General features: G+C 59.4%; 3 long non-coding RNA genes across 3 annotated transcripts; 2 read left to right on the top strand and 1 right to left on the bottom strand.

The window, feature by feature from the left end:
* Positions 1-4,022: 4,022 nt before the first annotated feature.
* LOC147573247 (uncharacterized) lies at positions 4,023-11,393 on the top strand. Its single transcript, XR_015245341.1, has 3 exons — positions 4,023-4,972; positions 6,083-7,320; positions 9,010-11,393. It is a non-coding gene; the product is annotated as an uncharacterized LOC147573247 (long non-coding RNA).
* Positions 11,394-16,725: 5,332 nt separating this feature from the next.
* On the bottom strand, positions 16,726-17,653 carry LOC147573246 (uncharacterized). Its single transcript, XR_015245342.1, has 2 exons — positions 17,127-17,653; positions 16,726-16,825 (listed from the first exon to the last, which is right to left on the bottom strand). It is a non-coding gene; the product is annotated as an uncharacterized LOC147573246 (long non-coding RNA).
* A 3,382-nt stretch (positions 17,654-21,035) lies between these two features.
* Positions 21,036-23,568, top strand: LOC147573245 (uncharacterized). The gene is made up of 3 exons (XR_015245339.1): positions 21,036-22,016; positions 22,300-22,491; positions 22,586-23,568. It is a non-coding gene; the product is annotated as an uncharacterized LOC147573245 (long non-coding RNA).
* The last annotated feature ends 958 nt before the right edge of the window (positions 23,569-24,526 follow it).

Raw genomic sequence — 24,526 nt, 5'->3', positions numbered from 1 at the left:
GCTGCCGGGCGGACACCTGCTGCTGTGGTCCTCGCGCTGACCGCAGCCCCACGTCACAGAGGCCACCAGTTCATGTGGCGGAACCGGTGGCGCACGTCTGCTCTCAGGCCTGTAAGGACCCGCATTTCTCACCTTCCTGGGATGCTGCGCAGGGGGAAGCAGTAACAGCTCGTCCTCTAGCTGACCGCCACCTTGCAGGCACCCAGAGCAGGTCCTGGGAGACCAGACACTGTGCTGAAATTAGCTGCGCTAACTGGGCTGCTGGTGAGACCAACGGGCTGGTTGCTGGCCTAGAAACGGCTGCCGCAGGCCCCACTGCCAGGCTCCTGCCACGCGGGCGGGCGGGTGGGCAGTGTGGGCCAGGCCTCTGGGGGACGCGGCAGGCATAGTGAGACTGCGGCAGGAAGTCAAAGACTGGTGCGTGTGGGGTGCCCTGATCCCTTCTGGGTGGGACCCTGAAGAGGGCCCAGGGAGGAGGGGGGAGGAAACACCGCCACCAGACAGGGACCTGCCGTCTAGTGTTGTCCCCGATACCACCGTGACCTGTGGGTTCTCTACTGGTAGAGGCCAGAGCTGGGGCTGGTCTCCATCACTGGGCCACTGATGCACAGGCATGTTGGCAACTCTGGGCCATGGGCACACTCGGGTCCTGAAACCAGGCTCCTCAGAGAGCAAGACACGGCTCTGGGCAGATGGCCGGCCTGCACGTGGGCACCGTGAGGCCCGAGGCGAGACCGCCGAGTGCCAGTGTGTGGCTCTGCCTCAGACTTCTGGGGGGTCAGACCCCCCCCCCACAACCCTCCCAAGGCCACAGACACGTCCTAAGGGGGTGAGACCACAGGACAAGCGGTCAACGCTGCAGGGCCTGGGCTGGCGGGGGGAAGGCCTGTCAACGTTCTGTCCCAGGGGAGGGCATGGGACCCGTGGGCTTACCACAGGCACGGCGACGGTGGCCCTGGCAGCCCCACGGGGACATGCCGACTTGTTTCCTGCCCCGGGGATGACTGGCAGTGGTAAATACCAGGACTGGAAAGCCAGCACAGAGCCTCTGATTTTACCCTGTTAAGCAGAGCTCACGGAACACCGGCCTGTACGTAACCTCTGCAAGCTCGGAAGCGACAGTCGTAAATAACTTAGGCTCGCTCAGACTGTTCTGCGCAAACCTATAAGACGCGGTTCCGGGGAAGCCATGGGCAGGAGGGTGGATGTCATCTGCAACACCTCTTGAGTCCGTCTCAGGGAAGCGGCTCATTCTGGCAGCTCTGTGGCCAGGGAACCAATGCCAGGCCCTCGTCTGCAGCTGACCAAGTCCTCGAGGTGTCTTTCAGGGCAAAGCGAGAGACTAGTAAAGCAGTTTCTTTTTTTTTTTTTTTTTAATATATATCTATTTTAAGTTTATTTATTTACTTTGAGAGAGTGAGCTGGCAAGCAAGGAGGGGAGGGGCAGAGAGGGAGTGGGAGAGAGAATCCCAAGTAGGCTCCACACTGGCAGCACGGAGCTGGACGTAGGGTTCAAACTCATAAACCGTGAGATTGGGGCCTGAACCGAAACCAAAAGTCACATGCTTAGCCCACTGAGCCACCCAGGCGCCCAACAGTAAAGCAGTTTCTGAATGTCAAGCAAAGTTAGGGTAGTTGTCTAAAACAGACAAATCTGCCGAGCTGCAGGTGATCCCATCTCGGGAAGGCCCGTGGAGGGGAGCCTGTGATACATGGTGGGTGCAGGGGAGGCCTGCCGTGTCACTGGCTCAGGCCGCCCACTGTCCCATTTTGCACCGGCCCCACAGGCCCCCCTGGGTGTCAGAGCTGTCTCCCCTCCAGCGGACGCTTACTCTGAGACGAGGTCAAGTAACTTTGCCCGGTCACCTGTGGAGTGAAGGGGCATCTCAGAGCTGGCCCAGCACCATCCTCTCCACCAGGGCCAGCAGCCAAGGCCAGACCCAGGGGACAAGTCCTTGGGAGAGGATCCTGCCGTGCTGAGACCCCCTGCGTGTGGTTCACATCACCTCATCCCTGCTGAGAGATGGAACGTGGGCAGGTGCCACCTACTGGCTCAGGCCTCCCGCTACCAGACAGGACTGGACGGTGCCAGTGGCCTGGACGTGTGGCCCCCAAGTGTGGGGACAGGCACAGCAGCTTGCAGACAGTGGGGCCTAGGTCTACCACTTGCGCAGGCTCAGGATACTTTGGCATGCGGCTGGTTCTGGTCTGACTGCACCTACAGGCTGCGTGGGGTCACTGCTTGATGAGGCTAGTGCCATTTGGGGGGGGTCCCACCCAGTGCATCATCAGCAAGTGTATTGGTCTGCACCCCCAGAGACACGCACCATAAAGAGGGGGGGATGTATGCATTGGGCCACCGGGCCATCTGGGCATCTGGTGCGTAGGGGCACAGGCTGCTCTGAGGGCTGGCCGTGCTGCAGCGACTGCTGGCCTGACCCCAGTTCCAGCCAACAGGGGTGGTGGCACCACAGCAGCAGTGTGGATGCAGGCACGCGTTCAGGGCTGGGGCTGAATGGAGGGCCCCTTGCGCTCTATGCTTAGCAGCTGACACCCCCCACACAGCTCCTGAAGCAGGCACAGACTTCTGCCCCTGCACTGGGAGCCACCCCACGCGGTGACAGTGGCCCGATGGCCAAGTCAACAAGGTGTGCCTCTGGTAATTGCGGTGCCAGGTGATCGTGCCCACCACTGAAGGCGGTGTTATGCCAGAGGCCTTTTAGAAACAGCTTCAGGGCCCAGTTCTTCCTCCCAGAGCAAAAGGAGGAGACACCTCAGGGGACGTCACTCTGCTCCCTCCCCCCGCAGGCCTCACCCCAAAGGCGAGGATGTCTAGCAGCCAGGGCAGCTCCCCGAGCAGCATGTGGACAGTGGCCTGGAGGCAGAGGACGCAGGTCTCCAAAGCCCAGCTGACAGACAGATGGTGTCCATGAATACGTAGAGGGGGCAGTGAGGGCAAAGTGAGGCTGTGCACTGTGTGAGGGGTGCCCTACACAAACCGTCCACGCCGGAGAAGAGTCTGGGGGCAGAGAAGGCTGTCGTTGTGCCCCTGCAAGATTCTCTGGCCACACGCACGGTGTATGTGTCAAGGCCGCAACGCATCAGGGAGCCATTCAGAGAGAAGCCAGGCCCACGCAATGGGGATGGAGCCCACACAGGCTGTCTGCTGCCCTGGGGCCATGTGGAGAGGGGGTGGTCACAGGTCGGGCCAGCCGGGCAGTTGCATCTGATGCTGTGCAGGTGGGTGTTCAGAAGGGTGTGGGTGGGGGGCAGCTCACAGGCAAGTCCCCACCAAATGCGGAGGTGCAGGGTGGGCGCAGAATCCCCAGGAGGGGAAGAGTCAGCACAGGCGCCTGGTGTTCTGGGACCATCCAGGACGCCGTTACGCCGTCTATCTGCAGCAAGTCGTGGCACCCAGGAAGCCGTCTGGTCCTCCTGAGGACTCCGGAGTGCAGGAACTGTGGCCGAAGCCCCACAAAGCTGCCTGGGGAGGAGACCTAAGACCTAGGGGTGGATGTGATGCTAGCCATTTACCGGTCTCGTGACCACAGACACCCCTCAGCCACAGGCACACGGTGGAAGGCAGCGGGAGGCACAGCACTCGGGGCGACAGTGGCCGCCAGCCTCCCAGTGTCCTGGCACTGTCCTGAGTCAGTCACTTGTAGCACTACTTTATGAACGTGCTCAGGGCCCTTATTGCCTCTAGGACCCACCCAGCTCTCCAGCCTGGTAGAGGTACCTGTCACCTACTTTACATCCAGGGTGAAACCACACAGCACAAGCAGAACCCCCAGGATAACGCCATCCTGGTGCATCCTGGTGATCAGCTACAAAACCCTAGTGGTTATAAAATAAACACTACCCTTAATGGAAAAGGCCAACGGTTGCACCACATACTGGAAGGTTTCACCAGGACGGAGTTCCTGAAGCTCACGTCCACTTCTGTCTCGCCATCACTGATCCAGGACCATGTCTTCGCTGGTCCCCGGGCGTCGGCATCAAAGCCGGAGCATCTCTGGGGATCCAGCCAGGCGGCAAACCTGGTCCCTGCGAACAGTCACGCCGGCTCACCGACCAACGCCGCCCACGGTCCCCCAGAGGGGTCCGAACGGGCCGGGGCTGAGAGACCAGCTCTCCCTGGGAGCACTTGTTAGGAGCACAGCGTCCTCAGCCCCTCACCGCTTCCCCGCCTCCGATCCTCCAGGCACAGAACCTGAGGGCAAACAGATGTGCCCTGCGCACTTTCCCCAGGCCCCAGGCGGCTGCTCATCTAAACCTCTACAAACATAAAAACAATTCTTCGCTCAGAGGCCGTACAAAACCCTGCTCTTTTGGGACGAAGAGAAGGGACGAAAGCTGGAGGCGGAAGGGGACGCCAAATGTCTGTGGTCCTGCCTTCGCTGCGGAGGCTTCGCTGAGCGGCCCCGGCTGCCCAGAATGGGGGTCTCGGTCTGTGTCCCCGCGGCCACCCAGGATCTGCCCCGGAAGGCCGGCCGGGCCCCATCCTCGCCGTGCGGGTGCGCCCTCCAGGCTCTCGGGGGACCGCCTGGCACGGGCCCGACTTCCCTGTAGCCTCCCGCCCCACCGAACCAAACCCGCCGGGCGCCAACTTTCCACCCGCCCGGGTACTTCCGCCTTGGGAGGTCGCTTCCTGTTAGGTGCCGGAAGGGGCGGGTCACCGGAGCGTGGGGGAGGAGTCTAGAGCTACGGCACGCAAGACGCAAACAACCTGGAGCCTGGCGGCGACGGCGGCGGCCTGGAGCCGAGGCCGGGCGAGGTGTCAGGGGTCCGACTTTCGGATTTTTTTCCCTGGAGCCGCGTTTCCAACGTGGAATTCCTCGGCCGGAAGGGTTTTCCAGGCCTGTGTTAACCCTAACTCGGCCAGTGGATGAACGAGTTGGGCTGTGGAACCCCGTGTAAACCGGGGCGTTGTTAGAGACAGAAGACGGCGCCTGGCGAGGACTCCCCTCAGGTCTCCTCCCGTCTCTTCTCCAGCATCTCCCCATTCAGGTCCCTCCCTCGCCCGCCTCCGGTCTCCTCTCCAGCATCTCATCACTCAGGATCCCCCCAGGTGCCCCCTTGGCGTGTCCCCACTCGGGTCCCCCCCCTCCCCAGGTCTCCTCTCCAGCGTCCCCGTTTTCAGCCCCCCCCCCATGTCTCCCTTCAGCATCTCCTCAGGTCTCCCCCCCCTCCCCCCCAGGACTCCTCACCAGCGTCTCCCCCTAGGTTCCTTGCCCTGGGTCACCACCCTCAGCCCTCCCCACCCCATATTGTCCCTTTGCAAAGCAGCGGAAGCTCTTCCAGGCTAAAGGAGTGTTGTATACATCTGAGCAGGCTACGTACTTACTGTTCAAAAGGAATCTTCGGAAGGTCTGTTAGAGCTTGACATCAGGGGCTTAGGTGTACAAAAGTCCCAGGCTGGAAAGATGGGTGACAGTAGGCACAGGTGGTCTTCCAGTGGGACTCGGTCCAAGGACTTCAGGCTATGTCCCCAGTGGCGTCGTGGCTCTGGACCCTGATGATGGAAGGCGTGATGGCAGGTTTGTAGGCGAGTGGGGAGGGGTGGCCTGGAGACAGACCGCAGCCTAGTTGAGGCACGGGAAGAGAGCTGTGACGTCTGGCATTCCCGCGAAGCTTGGTGTCCCACGTCTGTTCTGGCCCCACCGCTGTCTGTGCCACATTTGTGCTACTGGGTCGCTACGGGTCGGTTGCTCAGGGTGGCCCTACCACTGCCCTATCCTGCTGGGCCTCTGAGTTCCGGCCTTAAGACTACTTCTCATCCTTCCTGTTGGCCGTGTGCTCCTGCATTCCCTCTTTGCCTCCCCGAGTCCTCTGGACCCGGGCCTGCGTGGGGTGTGGGGTGTGCAGGTGGGAACCTTGTCTAGCCGGTTGCAAACAAACCAGCGGCAGCACACTCTGCGGAACCCGGAGGACCCCCAGTAGAACCTTGGGCCAAGGTTCCGCGGGGCCGGACGTTGGGGGGAAGACCTTGTCAGGACAGAATTTGATTATACATCTAACAGCACCCCAAAAAGGCACTAGTCAGGATCTTTCCATGACATCCATTTATCTTGGAAAACAGAAGCCCGGTGACTCTCCGCGGCGGATGGAATAAGGCACCAGGCGGCCGCATCATCCGTCAGCAGGCTGGGCCCTGTGCGCGCCCCTGTCCGGTCCTCGCCGCTAGGTGGCGCCGCAGGTGCGCGTGAGTGCCATCCCTGGTTCCCAGTCTCAGGACCCCTTAACTATCTTCAACGTTGTTGAACTTCTGTCATGTGGTGCTGTATAGGGAGGGGCATATACTGTGTTAGAAGTGGAAACAAATTTGTTGCGCATACTTTTTTTTTTTTTTTTTTTTTACTTAAACAATGATAGGAGCGCCTGGGCGGCTCAGTTGGTTAAGTGTCGGACTTCAGCTCAGGTCATGGTCTCAAGGTTCCTAAGTTTGAGCCTCACATCGGGCTCTGCACTGACAGTGCGGAGCCTGCCTGGTATTCTCCCCCTCTATCTGTAAATAAATAAATAAACTTAAAAAAAAAAACCCAATAATAAAACCCACTACACACGAGCACTCCTTTTTAAGAAAAAGCAGTATTTTACCCAAATTTACAGGTATGTTTTACATTTAGGCCGATCCCTTGAAGGCAGAGCTGTGCTCTCCACTCTCCTTTTGCCCTCGTCCCTACCAACATCACCATCGGGTAGCCTCTGGAGCACGCTGCTGGGCCCTTTCAAGAGAACGGGTGTGAAAGGCCGTTCTTGGGGCGCTCGGTGGCTCAGTGAGACATCTGACTTTGGCTCAGCTCATGACCTGGCCGTTCGTGAGTTTGAGCCCCGCAGAGCCCCACACAGGGCTCTCTGCAGGCAGCACAGATCCCGCTTGGGATCCTCTGTCCCCCTGTCTCTCTGCCCTTCCCTCACTCATGCTGTTTCTCTCAAGAATAAATAAACATTAAAAAAAAAAAAACCAGGCAAGTTCTTAGCAGTCCCCACAGCCCTGCAACTACCCTGAGAAGCAGACACAGCTGTCAGCTGCCTCGTGTCCTTTTTGGTATTCTGTCTGCATTGATTTGCTGCATTTTCATTTTATTTATTTATTTATTTTATTTCCTTTTATTTATTTTTTTTGTTAAAGAGCAGGAGGACCAGACGTAAAATATTTAATATGCTTTTATGGGGAGAAATGAACTTGCAGCAGTCTGATTTGTAATCAAGGTTACTCTGCACATTAAGGAGCTGCCCCTTTCACTCCTGCCGAGGCCCGGATTATTTGAGATTCCCAGAAGTCACCGTCTCAAGAAACCCCGAGAAGGATGGCAAGTGAGTGGGGCTCTTGTGGGAGTGGCCCCCAAGTATTGCAGAGACTTAGTGAGGGGACCATGCATATGTCTGTGTCAGGGACTTTGCAGATCAGTCGCGAAGGGCAAGGGCCTTGTTCGTTTCGGGGGGTCTGTGGAAAGACTGAGCTGGTGTGGTTCTGGGAGTCTTGCTAGTTTTTAAAAATAGACTTCCCTTTTTTTTTTTTCTTCCTTTGGAGGGGGCAGCATGCGCACATGCACGAGCTGGGGCGGGGCAGAGAGAGAGAATCCTAGGCAGGTTCTGTGTTCAGTGTGGAGCCCGATGCGGGGCTCGATCTCATGAACCGTGAGGTCATGACCTGGGCTGAAATCAAGAGTCAGGCACTTAACCGACTGAGCCCCTCGAGCGCCCCCAGACTTCCTTTTTTAGAGAAGTTTTAGGTTTCCAAGAAAACAGAGCAGAAAGGACAGAGCTCCCCTGTGCTTGTCGGCCCGTGCAGAATGTCTTGCTGATGACCTCTCGCATCAGTGTGGTGTGCCTGTCACAGTTACTGAGCTGTCCCTGGCACAGTGTTGCAGACTGAGGCTGGCACTCTAAGCACACGTCCTGAACTGTTACCTGGTATCCTCTGTCCTGGGACCCAATGGCGTTTGATCATCCTGTCCCCTTGGGCTCCTCTGAGCTGGGACAAAAGCGATAGTGTCTCAGACTTTTCTTAGTTTTGATGGCCTTGACCATCTGAGGTGTGTCGGTCAGGAATTTTTTTGGATGCTTCTCCCTTGGGGTTTGTTAGATGTTTTTTTCTCATGGGTAGGTGGGGACATGGCAACTGCTTCTCGCACCATGACCTTTCTGTAGGTCCCATTTCCCTCCCTTGAGACGGAGAGGGCCTGGGGACTGGGGAACAGAGTGGAGAGGGAGAGGGAGGAGGGGCCGAGCGTGTGAAGGGATAGCAGCCCTTGGCTGGGGGAGCCCGTGGTGTCCCAGAAGTGGCAACCAGAAAACAGAGCCAAGGGAAATGGGGGCCCGACGTTCTTGAACACCTGGTGAGAGCAGCCGGTGGGAGCACCTGGCAGGGAGCATTTGGCAGGGAGCTGTGCGGCTCCTTCTAGCTGGGGGCCTCAGGGGGGAGCAGAGGGTCCGCTTTGGCCAGGGGCTGTTCGGTCGCTGGCGGCCGGGCTCTGCCCAGGGAGCATGCGTCTTCCAGCTTCAGCCCGTGGGTCTGCAGGGATCCCGCAGGCACCCTGGCCAGCCTGCCGGCTCCCTGTCGGGCGTGCTCCTCAGGTCGGCTAAGGGAGGGGCGTGTGTTCAGGACGGCGTCTCCCACCATCTCCTTTTGTTTTTTCTGGGGGCTTCACTGTGGCGATGGGAGTTTCTTAGGGCTTCGAGGTGCTGCTTTTACCTGTGTTACCCCTCAGCACCCAGGTGAGGCTTTGAGGCCCCCGATTCTGCTGGTGCAGCCAGCATGTGGAGGGCGGCTCGGGCCGGGAAAGGCAGCCCTGCTCCCGGCCCAGGCTGCTTGTGGGTGACCTGCTTCTGCTGAGAGCTGAGCTCCACGGGGAGCCGGTGGGGGTGGAAAGTCACGTGGGTGTGCGCACAGCCGGACGCAGTGGCGTGCATAGGAGCCTGGAAGGGTCAGGCTGGACTGGGTAGGGGGGAAGGCGCCGAAAGACCAGAACCCATTCTGGGACGTCCCCTTCACCCTCCCAGTGCTTTGGTGGGGGAGCCGCCTGGAGCCCCATGGCCGTCTGGATCTGACACATCGCTGCTCTGGTGACACCTGCTTTGTGGTGAAGGTTGCTTCCTGCTTTAAAAAAGTACGTCTGGCTCCAGTCACCCCCGATGCGCCTTCAGCTGAGTAACAATCTAGGCTCTTGGCTTTTGATGTTCTCAGCGAGCTTCTGGACACAGGCTGATGGACGGACGACAGCTTTACACACCTCTCTGCAGGACCCGTGACTGAGGCAGCCGTGCGTGGAGCCAGCAAGATGTGACTGCTGGTTCTAGCCGCTTCTGGTGAGAACGTTTCTTGGCCCTTCACCCGTAGCTTCTTCCAGACCCTCGGCCTGTCTGCTCCTCTCAGCCTGGAGCCCCCGAGTTGTGACATCGTCTAGCATTTAAAGCAGAGACAGAACCAACTCTGCTCCCCAGGAATTGAACTTTTGTGGTTTGTCTTCAGAAAAGCAAACCACATGCTGAGTTGGACTCACGTGGACTGCTTTAGCTGTGGGTGAATAGCCAGAGCTTCCCCCCTTCCTTCTTCCCCAGTGGGGGCTGGCGGAGCTTTTGCTGTACGTGACCCAGGCCACCCCATTTTACTGCCGAAGAGCTCAGAGTTGTCTGTGTCAAAAACAGAGAAGTAAGGGAAAGAGAAGCAGGACGGCTCCCTGCTAACCAGGCACCCGTGAGCCTTCCGGGCCCTGGGAGGTAGGCTCGCAAATGTTCTGGTGTCTCGGGGACAGGTCTGGTGTTTATTGTGGAGAAAGACTGCCGGGTCCGCACTGTGGTGTTGTCCTTTCCTAGGCGTATGGCTTTAGTTTCTGGATGCCCCGGTTGCCTCATTTGTGAACTGGGGTTAATGATCTCCACTCCCGAGCGTGCCAAGATGAGATACGCTAACAGACAGTTAGCTTAACCATAGGTTGATGGTTAGTGCCACGGAAGCGTCAGCCTGAGACGACGCGGGTGGTGATGTTGGTGACGACAGGGATGCTGTTGGTGATGATGGGCCTCACAGCCTTGGCTGCACCCTGTCTGGGAGCTACTGCTAACGGCCAGGACCCAGCCTGAGGATTCTGACCCCCACCTCTTAAGCCCAGAGGACCCGTTCTAGCTCTCTTCTTTCCGACCACTTGAGGAGAATGTATTCTTCTTATTCCAACTGGAAGAAACGCTGAGGTGTCGGGGCAGGCGCTTCAACTTGTGTTACTGTCACAGCAATCGATCAGGCGCCCTGAGCACAACCGTGGTTTGGCTGAAAGAGTCGACCGTGGGGCGGCGGGGTGCTGGGCGTAGAGGAGAAGGGCAGCGGACACGAGCACAGTGCTTATCTAAGCCGCTCAGTACCGTCCGTATCACCAGGGCTCCAGGAAGCGATTAGCTGAATGGTTTCCGTCAGAGGATGTTTTTGTGACCTCTCCTGACTCAGGGCGGCCCGGACCGTGAGGCCCTGGCCTGGCTGGCGGAACACGGGAGGCTGTGGCATATCCGGCCCCCTCTCCTTCCTAAGCTCTGTCACTGGCTTCCTGGAGCGAGGACCCGACGTGGTCCCTCTCCTCTGCTCCACAGTGGGCTCAGGGCTGCCGTGGGGGCCACACTCTTCTCCTGGCTCGTTCTGCATTGGGTGTTCTAAACATCCTCACTCTGGAGATCGAGTGGCTCTTAAAAGATCTGCCGTGGCCCGGTCTTAGAGGAAAGAACAGACAGAGTCCACACAGCAGTGACTCCCGTTGGCCCAGGAGGACTGGTTATAGCTGGGTGATGGGGCGAATGCGCCATGGTTAGAGGCCTTGAAGGGAGCGGGAGATGGCACTCCAAAACGTGCCACCTTGGCCTGAGGGTTATTTTGAGCTGAAGATAATTGAGACTCAGACGCAGAAAAAAATCCTTGTCGGAGCCTCCCCTATCTGACTACCAGAAGCAACTTCTGGGAAGTCAGGCTGCCACCAAGTCGTTCTTTAGGGCAGGTCTACTCCCAAAGGGGATCCCACGGATGAACCTATCCCAAGTCTCTTCTCCGGGGGTTTTATGGCCCTGAAAGGGCCTAAGAGGCCACTTACACCTGTAGAGACAAGTGGTATCACAAACTTCCTTACATCTCACTTATTTTCCTGAAACACATTTGTCTTTCCTAAAGAAGTCTATTTGTTCCAACTTTAAGAAGGATCTTTCTCCCCTCCCCCTCTCCCCTACCAAGTTAGATATATAAACATCTAATTGAAACTACTGAACCCACTGTTTGTCTTGGCTCCCATGGGCGCATGACTAAACTATTTTCTTTTGTTAATCCGTTGTTTGTCAGTTTAATTCACAGGCCCCACGCACATAACATCAGAGGGGCTCCTGCAGCCTTCTTGACAGAGGCTCCCCAGCTTGGCCAGTCATGGGGGTGGGGCGAGGGAATGCGGGTGGAAGGGGGTGGGGGATGGGTGCTGGGACCGAGGACCCCTACACCCTCCATCTGCCTTTCTTTCCCCCATGTGTGACATCACGCTCACAAAACTCAGCAGAATGAGTGGATAGATCAAGATCACTCATCATGTCCTTGGCAGACATCGTCACGTTGTGAAGGTGAGTGGGAGAAGAAGGCCCGGTTGGAGGCAGGCGGGGGCCCCGTGGAGCAGGCCAGGATACGCGCCTCTCCAGGGTGGGCGGCTCATCGCAGTCTCGGGTGGCTAGTGGATATTGGAAAGTTCCAAAAAATGTTTAGTTTTCCCCGGTGTTTTGTTTCAATCGGGTTCAAAATGTCCCACGTGAGAAACGAAAGGGGGATTGGCCACACGGCCCCACCGCACCCCGCGTGAGTCCTCTCCGTGGTGCTCGGAGAGGACTGGGAGCCCTTCACTGCCTGGGCCGGGGGGACGCCAGGGGCTCAGCCGGCTCCAGCGCGCTTCCGGCATCAGGACAACCGGGACGGGGCGGCACTGTGTAGAGAGGCCCTCGGAACCCCGGCCCGGACGGGGCTGTGCTCACGTGGCCGGGGGTGTTTACCATCACGGGCTTCACTGCTAGCTTGCGCATGTGAGCTGTCACACCCATATTTCCACGTAGGGACGGAGAAACATGGTTTCTCTATTTTGGGTAGCTCCTTTTAAATCATGCGGTGTTTCAGGGAGAGACACTTTGGAACGTCAGAAATTTAAAATGCAAAGTGCTGTAACACGGCTCTTAGCGCCTCGTGTGCTGAGAGCATGTCTGTTGAGAGTTACGTGGGCCTGGCTTTTGTGGCAACGAATCCCAATCGTCTGTTTGTCGCAGGCAGAAAACAACACGGAGCCCACAGCGCCGGGAGCGGCAGGGCTGGTGGCACGACCTTGAAGCGGGAGAAGGCGTCTTTTGCGTTCGGGACTTGTCACTATTTTAAGCATAATGGTGACATCTGGTATCGCTTACATGTTGTCTCTTTCAAGCGGTAACCATTTTTCCCTCTGAATGCAGGCAGCATCTGGTTCCGAAGGCCTTTTCCAGAATTTCTGGTTGCCACGGGCTTTAGTTTGGATGGTTTGGACGGGTTCCGTCACTCTGGCTCAAGCCGTCCGCCTGGCCTCTGGGTCACTGCTTACGCTCTGTGCTAGCCGGGATCCCTTTCATCCAGATCTACTGGATGATAACGTCCCTTGATCCAAGATCCTTAACTAGGGATCACCCAGGAGAGAGGCAAAAAGCTGAGCCGGCCCCTCCTGCCTGTTTCCAAGCAGTGAGTGAGGCTGCTGCGCCATGTCTGGCCCATCGTCCTGCAGGGTGGGCTGTGCCGGCGGCCCTGCGAGCCTCCCCACCGAGCACCGGGGACCCCTCTGCGCCCAGACCGTGGGACGCCCAGAGCCTCCTACGTTCGGGGGCTCGAGAAAGACCAGCGGAAGCAAAAGGCCCACTTTAAAAAACGCACAAAGGGCTTAACGGACATTTTCCGAAAGGAGAGACACAGACGGCCAGCGGGCCCCCGAAAAAAACTCCTCGCAGAACGTGGGTCACAGCCACCCCGAGGTACCGTTTCACACCCACTGTGGTGATGACAAGAAAACGCGAAATAACGAGTTCTGGCGGGACGGGAAACGGCGCGGCCGCTGTGGAAAACGGCGTGGTGGTTCCTCAGCAGGTGGAACGTGGAGTCACCGTAAGGCCCGCGATCCCGCTCCCGGGTGCACGTCCAAGGCCACCGAGAGCAGGGGTCTGAACGGATCGCAGTACGCCCAGGCTCGTAGCAGGTCTATTCACAGCAGCCAAAGCTTCAGACGACATGAGTGTCTCTAGACGGACAGATGGCTGGGCACATGTGCCCTGTCCACGCAGGGGAGGGGAGAGGGTGGCTGTGGAGGCGGAGCCCAGGACCGGCCTTTCTCCGCAAGGTCTCCGGGGCCAAGAGCTGCCAGCTGGCGTCTCGGAGGAGACCCCCCCCCTCCCCCCAGGCCAGGAGGAGGCTCGGGGGCATAAACACAAGCACGTCTTGGCCTCGTGTTCAGTGACAGGGTGTTCAGGGAGCCGCAGGACAGTCTGAAGGCTTCACACGAGGCAGTTCTCCGGGCAGGATGCGGGGCTGCTGGGGCCCTTCCCAGCAGGATCCCCGGAGAACTCCAAGTTCGGTCTCTACATTTTCATTAAGAGCTTCCACCCAGGGAGAGTGATGGATTAGATTTTGCTGTTGGAAAGAAGCCAGATAAAATTAGATGCCTCTCGGCTCCCCACCACACACCCCTTGCCCCTGTTCTTTTCTGAAAGCTTTACTTTTCTCTCTCGGTTCCTGGCAGGAAGGAACCGAGCGGGTACGGTCGCTTCCTTGAGCCTCCCTGCTTTAATTTCAAGTGTGATTTCGCTGTTGCTCTAATTTTCTTCTGTTCTGGAACAGCTTTGGGCCTTGGGCTCTGCATTGGGGGTGTGTGTGCGCGTGTGGTTTCTGTTTTCTTTTCAGTAAGCTTGTTAGAATTTATAGCTGGAAACGGAGAGAATACTCTGCCTCACAAAAGAAATTCATCTGATTCCTCACGTCTTGTCTCTTCTCTCCAAGTTCTCGTTCTTGGCCAAGCTAACCTGCTGTCTCATCCACCTAAATAGAATCGGGTTTGCCTCCCAGCCAGCCACTTTGTAGCAAAGCCGGGTTCTGACGGTCTGCTGTCTTCTGTTACCGTGCGCCGACAGTGGATTTCAAGAAGAGCTGTTGTGTTTTCCCAGTGCAGGAAAGGAAACACTAGGGTTCCATCTGTCCAGAGGAGCTGAGAGCGCATGGTTGGCAAACCTCCAGGGACAGACTGTGAGGCGGTCGCAGGTTGCAGAGGGCACCGGAGCCGGGCGTGGGTGCCATTCACGTGGGTGTTGTTTTCTTGAAGTCGAACCCTGTGGAATTCAGCAGAGACCTCGAGAGGATTCGAACAGCCTCAGCCCCCACGTCCCGGGTCTGAAATCAACCGTGTGGGAGGAGCCGCCCCGGCAGAGCTGCGTGCCCGCCGTGCAGCCGCGTACCTGCTCCCGCACCCTGACCAGAACATTCCCCTTGTGCGTGCAGGCAGCCCACGCTCAGGGGCACGCCACGGTCCGAAGGGCCGGTCATCCAGAACCCGGCGTTCCCAGCGACGAGAGCCTCACGGGTCTCTCCAGGCCTTTTTCTGGGCCGCCAGTGTGGACGTGGCAGACACACAGACGCACAGACACGGCCCGAGAGGGTCTTCCTTCCAGTCCTGCCCTGAGTTCCCGCGCTGTCCCGCAGGGGCACCCCGGGCAGCTGAAAGCAGCTTAATGGACAGTTTTGTTGGTTTGGTGATGCCATCTCATGACATTACCCAAATCCCTTGGAACATTTTTGCGACTGTGGATTCAGGGGCCTGGACCAAGGGACTCGGCAAGGGAGGTGTGATCTGCCTGCTGCCCCTCGGGCTCGGGACCGGACCTCAGAGCCACCGTCGGGTCACGGCGGCCGTTCCCATGGCTGTGCTGGTGCCCCCTGGGCCAGCGGTGGCCGTGTGCGATTTTGTCAGTTGTTTCCTTCTTTAAAAAAGATTTTTTTTTAATCTTTGAGAGAGAGACAGAGTGTGAGCAGGGGAGGGGCAGAGAGAGGGGGAGACACAGAATCCAAGGCAGGCTCCAGGCCCCGAGCTGTCAGCCCCGAGCCCAACGCGGGGCTCGAACCCACGAACTGTGAGATCATGACCTGAGCCAAAGTCGGACACCGAACCGACTGAGCCACCCAGGCGCCGCTGGTCGGTCGTTTCTGACTCGCCATTGGTGCCGGCTGTAGCGAGGAGGAGCCGGGGTGCCCGCCACGTGCCGCTGGACACCGTGGCCTCTGTGCCCCGGAAGTGTGGCTGGCCCGCAGCGAGGGGCTTCGGGGCGGAGACCCACCCGACGGGGAGACTTGGCACAGATCGCGAGACGGCAGGTGAATAACGCGCTATATGCGTTACTTGGCCGGGTGGTAGTGTTTTAGACCAATCAAGTGTATCATTCACATTAACTCTGTGTTTCCTTTTCCTTTTACGATATGGGCAGCTCCTGGAAAACTTAACAGCTGAGGGGCGCTCGGCTGGCTCTGTCGGAGGATCGTGCGGCTTTTGATCTCGGGGTTGTGAGTTCCAGCCCCACGCTGGGTGTAGAGATTATTATTTAAAAAAAATTTTTTTTAATGTTTTTATTTATTTTTGAGACAGAGGGAGACAGAGTGTGAGCAGGGGAAGGGGCAGAGAGAGGGGGAGACACAGAATCCAAGGCAGGCTCCAGGCCCCGAGCTGTCAGCACGGAGCCTGACGCAGGGCTCGAACCCACGAACTGTGAGATGATGACCTGAGCCAAAGTCGGACACCTAACCGACTGAGCCATCCAGGCGCCCCTAGAGATTATTTAATAAAATCTTAAAAAAAAATAGTTGAGTCTGTGGCTCATATGGTATTTCTTTGGATGGAGCTGTGCCACAGCCGCCTTCTCAGAACACACGTGCACGGACACGCACGCAAACGAGCACACGCCATCACACGCAAACATGGGCATGTGTCTGTGCACGCAGATGTGGATGCGACACGGTGCATGGTGCGTGAGTGCACACGAGCACGTGCACACACGCACGTGAGTCCTGCTCAGGACACAGCTGGATTCCGGCCAACGCTGGGCAGCGGGGGCCTCGAGGCTCCTGGAGGGGCGGGGAAGTAACAGGCCTGAGGTCACAGCAGGGAACGGTGCCATCCCCTGTCCCGAGTGCATCAGTCACATGTCCTAAGGACGCTGTCCTGCAGGGTGTGCACCGAGTGTGGGAACCTCGGGCCGTGACGGCGGGAAGGATGTCAGACACACCGGCCTCTCTCCGCTCCAACTTTCTCTGCCACCACCGGTCTGTGATTCTAAATTAATTGATTTTTTTCACGGTTTCTTCTGTTTTAAAAAACGAGGTGAAACGCACATAAAATTAACCACTTAGTACTCAACAATGCAGCGGCATTTAGCACATCCACAGTGTTGTGCACCCACCAGCTCTGTCTCGTTCGGAACATTCCCATCACCTGCCTCCAAAAGAAACTGTGTACCCGGTAGTGGTCACTCCCCACCCACTGTGCTCTCGGTGTCCGCGGGCTTGCCTGCTCCGGACGTGTCCCGTCAGTGGAGTCACGCCGTGTGGCCTGTTCCCTGGCTTTCCCCACTGAGCGGCCCGCGTGCGAGGTTGGTGTTGCGGGATACGTCCGTGCCTCTTTCCCGCGACGTTCTGCGTGTGGATGGGGTACTTTATCTGTCTGTCCGTCTGGGGATGGACCTGCGGGTTGCCTCTCCTTTTTGCTGTTGTGCTGCCGCGACGTGGGGCCGAGTCTGACACCTGCCTCCGTTCCCGTAGGGTCTGCGCCCACGGGTGGAGAGGGGCCGCCTTCAGGACGGGCTCCGGCCCCTCTCCCACAGCCCCCTCGGGACCTTGGAGGAACCCTCGTGTCGCTTCCAGACCGAATGCCGTGTGGCTGGCTGGAGGCCGGCGGTGCCCCTCGACAGGGGTCCAGCGAGCGAGCCTCTGGGAGCCGCCCCCAGGCTTCGGGCCCTGGAGCAGCCGGATCTGCTGCTCCCTCAGGGAGCGGAGGCTGACCGTTCATTCAAGCCTCTGCCGAGAGAGGCCTTCGTACATGTGCACTGGAAGGCCGAGATCTTACCATAAAGTGGGGCCAGAGTTCCCTTCTCAGACCCCTGGATGAGCGTTGGGGCGGGGCGCGTGGGGGACTCGGGCCCTTTGGCCGGTCTTTCCGCCCGTGGAGGCTGGTGCTCCCGGCCCACCCTCTTGGCTTCTTTGTCTGTTACGTTGGGCGTCGAGTGGCTGTGCCGTGGGGGGCCCGGCAAAGGCGGGAGACCGCGGGGCGGTGCGCGGCGGTGGGAGTGAGGAAGCGGGGGTGCCTGGCGGAATCCGGGGAGGGAGGGCGGGTGTGGCACGCTGCCCGCCTGCTCGCCCGGGGCCCTGTCTGCTGGGGGACGGGCCCCCGGGCCTCGCAGGGCGGCCTCGGGCTCCTTTACCAAGGCCACGTTCACCTGGCACAGAATAACCATGTTGAGGGGAGCAACTCGGTGGCGTTTAGGGCATTCACGAGGTCGTGTGACATCGCCTCTCTCTGGGCCCAGGACATTTTGCTGTCCCCAAATGAAACCCCAGGTCAGTTGGCACTGGCTCCGGTGCCCACCGCCTACTCCCCGCGTCTGTGGCTTGGACCCCTCCAGGGACCTCCCAGAAGGGGAACCACAGCAGGTTCCTGTGGCGGCGGCTTTCCGCGGGCGCGACGTCCTCCGGGTGTGTCCATGTCGGAGCGCGCGTCAGAATCCCCTTCCTGTCTGAGGCAGGGTGGTATTCCATCCTGTGGATGGGCCCCGTGTTGCCCACCCTCCTCTGTGGGCGGACTCTGCCCTGCTGTGGACACTGCGGCACAGGTCCTCGTGTGCGGGGGTGGTCGCGGGGCGGCTCTGCGGATCGGTCTGTGGGGCGGGTTGGGTCTGCGTGGTTCCCTGCGTCTCCTCCTGGGGCCCCTCCGGGAGATGCAGGCGTCTGCCCCCGCCTGGCCCTGCTTTCCACGAGCCGCCCGCAGGGAGGCCGCGAGCAGAGCCACGCGTCTGCGCACAGGCTGCGTTGGGGCCGCCGCTCTGCGCCTGCGGATCAAAAAAGTTGTTCCCGGACCTCGGCTTTCAAGACAGCTGCGGGCTGTTCCTCGGAAGAGGCCTGTGGGATGATAAAAAGTCGACATTTGATCTTTGTCCCCAGGCACTGGCCCCTGGGGCGGGGGAGGCTCTTTGGCTTGCTGCTGAGACGCCTGGGGGCTGCTCCCAGAGAGACCAGTGGAGGAGCAAAGTGATGGGGATTGACGCCCAGCCTCCGGTGACGCGATCAATCGCGCTTCTGTAATGAAACCGCCAGAACAGCCCCTGGGCTCCTGGGGAGAAGGGACCCACGGAGGTGCCGGGAGGGTGGTGCCTCCCCCCCCATCTCCCCGCCCCCTCCCCCCGCAGGGCCTGGAGGCTCCGAGCCCCTTCCCCACCCCTTGCCCTGTGTGTCTCTTCCATCCCTGTTCCCGAGTCTTATCCTTCATAAGAACCCCCCAAACTCTCCGGGTGACCTGATTACTGTGGCACCTGACATGGGGGAGTCTCGAGGGGCCCCTCAGCCCGGGGGGTCTGCACTGATGTTGGCGGTTGGTATCGGGATTGAGTTCAGTCGCAGGACCCCCGGCTGGTGTCCGGAGAGCGGCAGACTCGGCTGATGTCAGGAGAAAAGCGCACACGTTGTGTTGGTCGTGCCCCGAGTGACAGCAGCTCAGTGGCCTCCTTTCTGACGTGGGAGGTTCTCGGGTGGGAGGAGGCGGAAGTTTGGAGCCTCCTGTGGAACTGGACAGTCCTGCGTCCATGGCCCCACTGCCCCTTGTCCACCTCCCACACAGTGCGGGCGTTCCCCGTGTCCTAGATCACCAGGGCCAGGGACTGGGCAGCAGCGGGCGGTCGTGCCCAAGCCCGTTCGAATCTCAAGCCTGCAGCCTGCCGCCCCAACTCAGGCCTCTGCCCCCAACACTCTGGTCCTTCCTGTGCCCTGTGTCCGTGGGCCCTCCTCTGCCACCCGTGGGCGTAATAAGCTGTCTTTGCCCGGAGCCTCTCCTCTGTGGACATGAATATTTGGGGGACCCTGATCGGCTCACACTGTGTTGATGGTGCGCAGTCCTCGGGGAAGTTCCTCTCGAACGGGAAGCTACTCCCACGTCTGTGCTGCACTAGGCCAGCAGGGCTGGCCGGGGCTCACTAGGGTGGGATGTGGTCACCTTTGGGTGTGGCCCCTGCCCCAAGGCTGAGCCCGGAGTCCTGGGAGCCTCCGCCTGGGCTCTGAGGTGCTGCTGATTCAGTGCATTTCAGTGAGGCAGGAAGTTCCTGAGAGGAAAACCACAAGCTTTATGTTTATTTAATTCCAGCCATTCTGTGGTTTTTGGAGATGGCCTTTAAAGATTTGTTTTTGATTTTTATCTCAAAGAGAATGCAGAAAAGCCCACGGGTCGGGCTCCAGAGAAAATACACACAAAGAAGAGAAGTGAATTTGGATCTCACCAGGCAGCTTTTGGGTAAGCAAGTGGCAGGATGGGGCTGGGGTACGTCCCCTCAGGGTAGCAGCCCTGCGTGGCCTGCACATGTGGGTCATGGAGACACGCTCCCTGGAATCCAAACGGCCTTGCGTTCAGGCCCACGGGCAGCCTGCGCTGGAGCTTGGGCTCTGGGGAGGCCTCCCTTCACGGACCCAGGCTACCTTTTTCACCCCTCTGGCCACAGCAAGGGGCCAGGCCTCGGGGGTCCTGTCCTGCACCACCGGAACCAGTGGGGTAGGAAGAGGCCCCTGGAAACACCATGATAGGTGCCCATCTTGGCTGGGGGAAGGGTGGGGGGTGCCCCGGGACAGTGGCACCGTCAGCCCAGAACCCCTGCCACGTGCCCACCTTGGTCCCTCTCGGCTCTGTGTGCTCCGAGTTCCCCGCCAGCGCCTTGCACGGGGTGGCCCGCCTCCTGATGCTCCCCACGCAGACCTGTCTGAGGTCAACGCTCTTGCCTGGAGCAGCAAAGTCATTGGGAGTCTTTCCTCCGGGTCAGGACCCCCTCCTGGAATCTGAGGTCATTCTCTGTGCCAAGGGAGGGTCACTAAATTCTTAGGAAAACTCCAAAGCAGAGTCAACAGAAAAGTTCATCCACGCTGTAGGGTCCTTTGGGGAAGGGGATCAGCTCTGTGACACCCACGAGCTGCCACGTGTGGACCCTGTGCAAGCTGGGGCGCTCATGGAGTGGGCTCTGGGCCAAGAGGTTGACGCTGCTGCATCTCATTTATTTCTGGAGAGCTCAGGCTCTGCCCAGTGGGTCCCCGGATTTGAGTCGGCCTGATGTCACCACGCTACAGGAGGCAGTGTGTGCGTGTGTGTGTGTGTGAGTGTGCGTGTGCGTGTGTGTGCGTGCGCGTGCAGGAGTGGGCCTGGCATGTGCCATGGGGGAGGGCGTGATTCCCCCGTGCTCTGTCAGCAAGGAACCGTCCGGGCCCCTTCTCCCCTGGTAGCCTGGAAACTGCCAGTGCCCTGCTTCCCATCAAACTCTCTTCGTTCATTTATGTGATTTCCTCATACTTTCAGGCTGCGGCTGCCTGGGCCATGGCCAGTGGGAGCCTGTCCTGGGGGCGTCCTTCCTTGTTGTCCGGGACTCCGGTGTTGAGATCCTCCGCCCGTCCCCTCTGTCCTGGTGCCTCTGGCAGACGCGGGTTTGAGAAAGTACACGCTTCCGTGGGTGCCTACGTCCACCACCGCTCCCACCAGAGCCATGAGTTCGCTGATGCCTCGGCTCCACCGCGTCCACAGGCTCGTTTGGGTTTTCCGTGTCGGAGCCTGTGGCTCCTGTCTCCACAGCGCGGATCCCCCCTGTGCTGCTCAGAGCCCTGCTGCCACAATGCCCGTGTGACTGCCAGTCCGGGGGCGGGGGAGGCGGGGGGACCTCGTGCCCACCCTCTGTGGCTTTAGGGTTGCTCCTTCTGGGAAGGGCAGAGCGGTCTGCCCTGGCCTCCGCTCAGGGCCAGCAGGGAGGTGGAGGGGAGCCTGGTTCCACCACCAGCTCTGGGTATGGTCGTGTCCACCCACATCCCCTCGGGACGGGGGCTGAGACGCCGGCTGTCCCGTTGGAGCCAGGTCGCGGCTGTGAAGACGCACTGGGGCGCCTGGTGAGCCCTTGTGGCTGGGGTGCTGCGTGTGTTCGCGTCTAGGACCGCAGAATGAGCGGCGTTCGCCTGGGCGTCGGCTTCCGCTCCTGCAGCTGCGTGATGCCCACCCCGAGGCCGCCGGCCTGCACACCCGTGAGACCCTCGGGCTGACACGGCTACTCCTGCTCCGCTGTGCCGGCAGCCACTGCGGCCACTGGGACGCGTGCCGGTCACTGTCCTCTGCTCTCTGGTCACCACACGCCCCGTCCCCGGTGCTGTGGGTGGCGGACCCGCATCTGTAGCTCCTCTGAGCTTCTGGTGCCTCCTGCGCATTTCCTTCGTGGAGCCTCCTGCGTGTCCTGGCGACCGGTGGAAATCGTGTTTGCGCTGAACAAGCCAGAGGTGGTTTCTCGCTACAGCAGGGGGGACCCGTTCCACATCCTGTGACAGGGACGGAGGAGGGGGTGTCCCTGGCCAATGGAGGGCTCGTGGACGCTGGGCCCACCATGGACTCAGGAATTTCTGTTTGTCTTTAGGGTCTTATTACCTTCCTGGGGCTGCCCTAACGAAGCCACAGACTCAGGGCTCAAACCGCAGGCATCCCTCTCAGCCTGCAGGCCGTAAGCCCTAAACTGAGGTGTCGCGGGGCCGTGCTGCCTTTGGGGGGGCACCCTGTGCATCTTCCAGACTCTGGTGGTGCCAGACATACTCGCCGTCCCTTGGTTGGTGGATGCGTCACCCCCTCTCCGCCTCCAGGGGCACACGGCGTTGCTCTCTTGTTGGGATGGGACTCACCGACTCCAGCTGGTCACCGACTCCCTCTTACTGATGGTGCCTGCAGTGGCCCTGTTTCCAAGTAAGGCCCCGTGCTGCGATCCCCAGGGTCAGGACTGAGGCATATCATTTCGTGGGAGGGTTCAACCTAGTGCAGGTCCCAGCTGCGCCCTCTTCCATTTGACAGTATTGAAAAACCATTTATATTAAAAAAATTAGCTTTGAGAGAAACGCACAGAAATGTGGCTTCTCCCAAGCTCAATGCCACCAGCTCCAGCCTAGTGGTGGTGGGTCGCGAGGCCGGGCATCCCGGGGATGCTGTACGCGTGCAGAGGCCCCGTGCATCATCCGCCCTCCTCCCTCAGCCCCAGGACGCCGTGGGGATTGCACAGCATCGGTGTGTCCGGAGCTGCTGGGCTCTTCTCAGTGGCTGCGTGAGAAGCCGTCGGGGGACTTTCAGGACGTAATCACAAAGGCCGGAACGAGCAGAAGGCACCCTCACAGACCAAGCATGATCTGAGTTCCTGCCGGGGAGCACCTGGGCCCAGGACATGGGAGTTCGTAAATTATTTTTTGATTTTGAATTCATCTCACTTTTCGAGAAAAGTTGTGAAAAACGGTACAGCGGGTCCCTGTGTTCTTTTCTGGCAGGTTGCCCAAACGTTCCCGTGTTCCTGCGTTTGCTTTCTCCTTCTCACACCTGAATCTGCAGAGCGGAATATGTCAGGCTGTGTTCCCCACACCAGGCTGTGCTGCCGCCGGGGCGGCCGTTCGTGTTGCTGCAACAATACGTGGTCTCTATTCTGCAGTCTGCATTCACAGGTCTTCGGTTCTCTGTCCCGGGAAGGACTCCCACTTCTCCTGGGGGCCTTTCCGAGTACCTCACCTTCTTGCTTGACATCGTTGCCGGGGTCCCTCTGCCATTCCATCCTCCAACTGGTGACTTGGTGCAGCTATGAGGACTTTTGGTTTTTGTGTGTTAGTTTTAGCCTTACTGAGTTCGTTTATCCTTTGAGTCTGTTTCCTCCCTGCTGATGGCCTGGTGCCACGCTCGCTGCCCGGTCGGGAGTCCCAAGTGGCTAAGCTCGCGTGTACAGATGAGATGAAATGAGACCGAAGGCTCACGATGCCGCCACATTCGCCCCATTTCCAGTGCTTGGCGGCCGCACGGCCTTGGCGGGTTTCCGACGCTGAGCTTGTGGGACATCCCTTCATCGTGAAAAGTTTACTGCATATTACTGGTCCAGCGTTTTCTGGGTACATCAGTGTAGCCTTTGCAAATGGACACAGCTGGCTTTGGGCTCTGTTCTCGGGTCCCTGACGGGTTCCCCGTGTCTGACTGCAGCGGCTGAGGCCTCCAGGGCCGGGCTGGCGGGCGGTGAAGGCAAGCATAGTCCTCATCTTGCCCCTAATGACACGAGCGTCTGCTTCAGTGAGGTGGAGACTTTAGAAAAGGCTACGTTACTATGTTAAGAAAGCGGCTGTCACTTCCTCTTTTCCTTACTATTTGTACTTTTATCAGGAATGGGTGTTAAATTTTGCCAGAGGCTTTTTGTGCACCTATGGGGGGAAAGCATGTGATTTTTCTCTTCGGGTCTGTCAAGAGTGACTTTCACAAATGGATTTCCCAGCAACCAGGCGGCCGTGGCATCTGGGCGTCAGTCCCGCACGTGGTCACCATGTCTGTCTTCCCACCCATTGCACCTTCCAGTAGGGTCTGGGGGTCAGAGTTCCTGTTGCAGTGGGGCTCTGCCGGCTGGCCTTCCAGGAGGGGGCTGGGGTCAGCACTCCTGGGCGGGCGGGGGGCTCCACCGGCGGGCACAGTTTAGCGTGTGCCCCTCCGATTCAGGGCGCCGGAACAACTGGGCAAGCTGTGACCATCTGGTCCCTAGCCATGCGGTGGAGTTCATCTGTGGAGTCATTAGGGCCCGTTTTTGTTGGGGGCTGCGGTTCGCTGGAGGCTTTTTTCTTCCGTGGAACCGGTGTGGTTAGGGTCCCGCCCCCCACTGTAGCCGCTTCATCTGGAAATTCGCATTTATTGCGCTCCGCATGAAATGTCACTACGGCATAGTTATTCTATGTCATTTATTCCTAGCGGGGCCAGAACTCGAGCCTCCTCTGCCACCCGGCGCCCGGCGCTTCCTGGGCCCTTACGGGTGGGCGAGAGGCAGACTCCACCTGCAGTCTGCACAGGCCGAGCCGAGCAACCGCGGCTCGAGAGGCACACGGGGTTCGCGGGGAGACCAGCTCGGCTCTGCTCGCTCTCCACTCGGCCTCGTGCCGGGCAGGGTGGCCTCGGGAACGCGGGTGGCCGCAGCGGAGCTTCCTGGGGAGGGGAGACGGCTGTGCCCAGGCACAGCCACAGGCCACTGCCACCGACAGCGTATCTCTCGCGGCCGCACGGCGCTGCCTGCTGGAGGTTGTGCGCAGGCGCAGCTGCAGGCTCCCGCTGTTGGCTGCGAGTCTCCTCCGTTGCGCAGCCGCACTGTCCGCACGCCGCCGCCTGCTCGAGGCCGTGCGCAGGCGCAGCTGCAGGCCTTGCAGTTGGCCTCGCGTCTCCTCCGTCGCGCAGCCGCACTGTGCGCACGCTGC

The sequence above is a fragment of the Puma concolor genome, chromosome E3, assembly GCF_028749965.1.
Source record: "Puma concolor isolate L17-30 chromosome E3, mPumCon1.1.hap2, whole genome shotgun sequence".
Lineage (NCBI taxonomy): Eukaryota > Metazoa > Chordata > Mammalia > Carnivora > Felidae > Puma > Puma concolor.
This window is presented reverse-complemented; position numbering and strand designations above follow the sequence as displayed.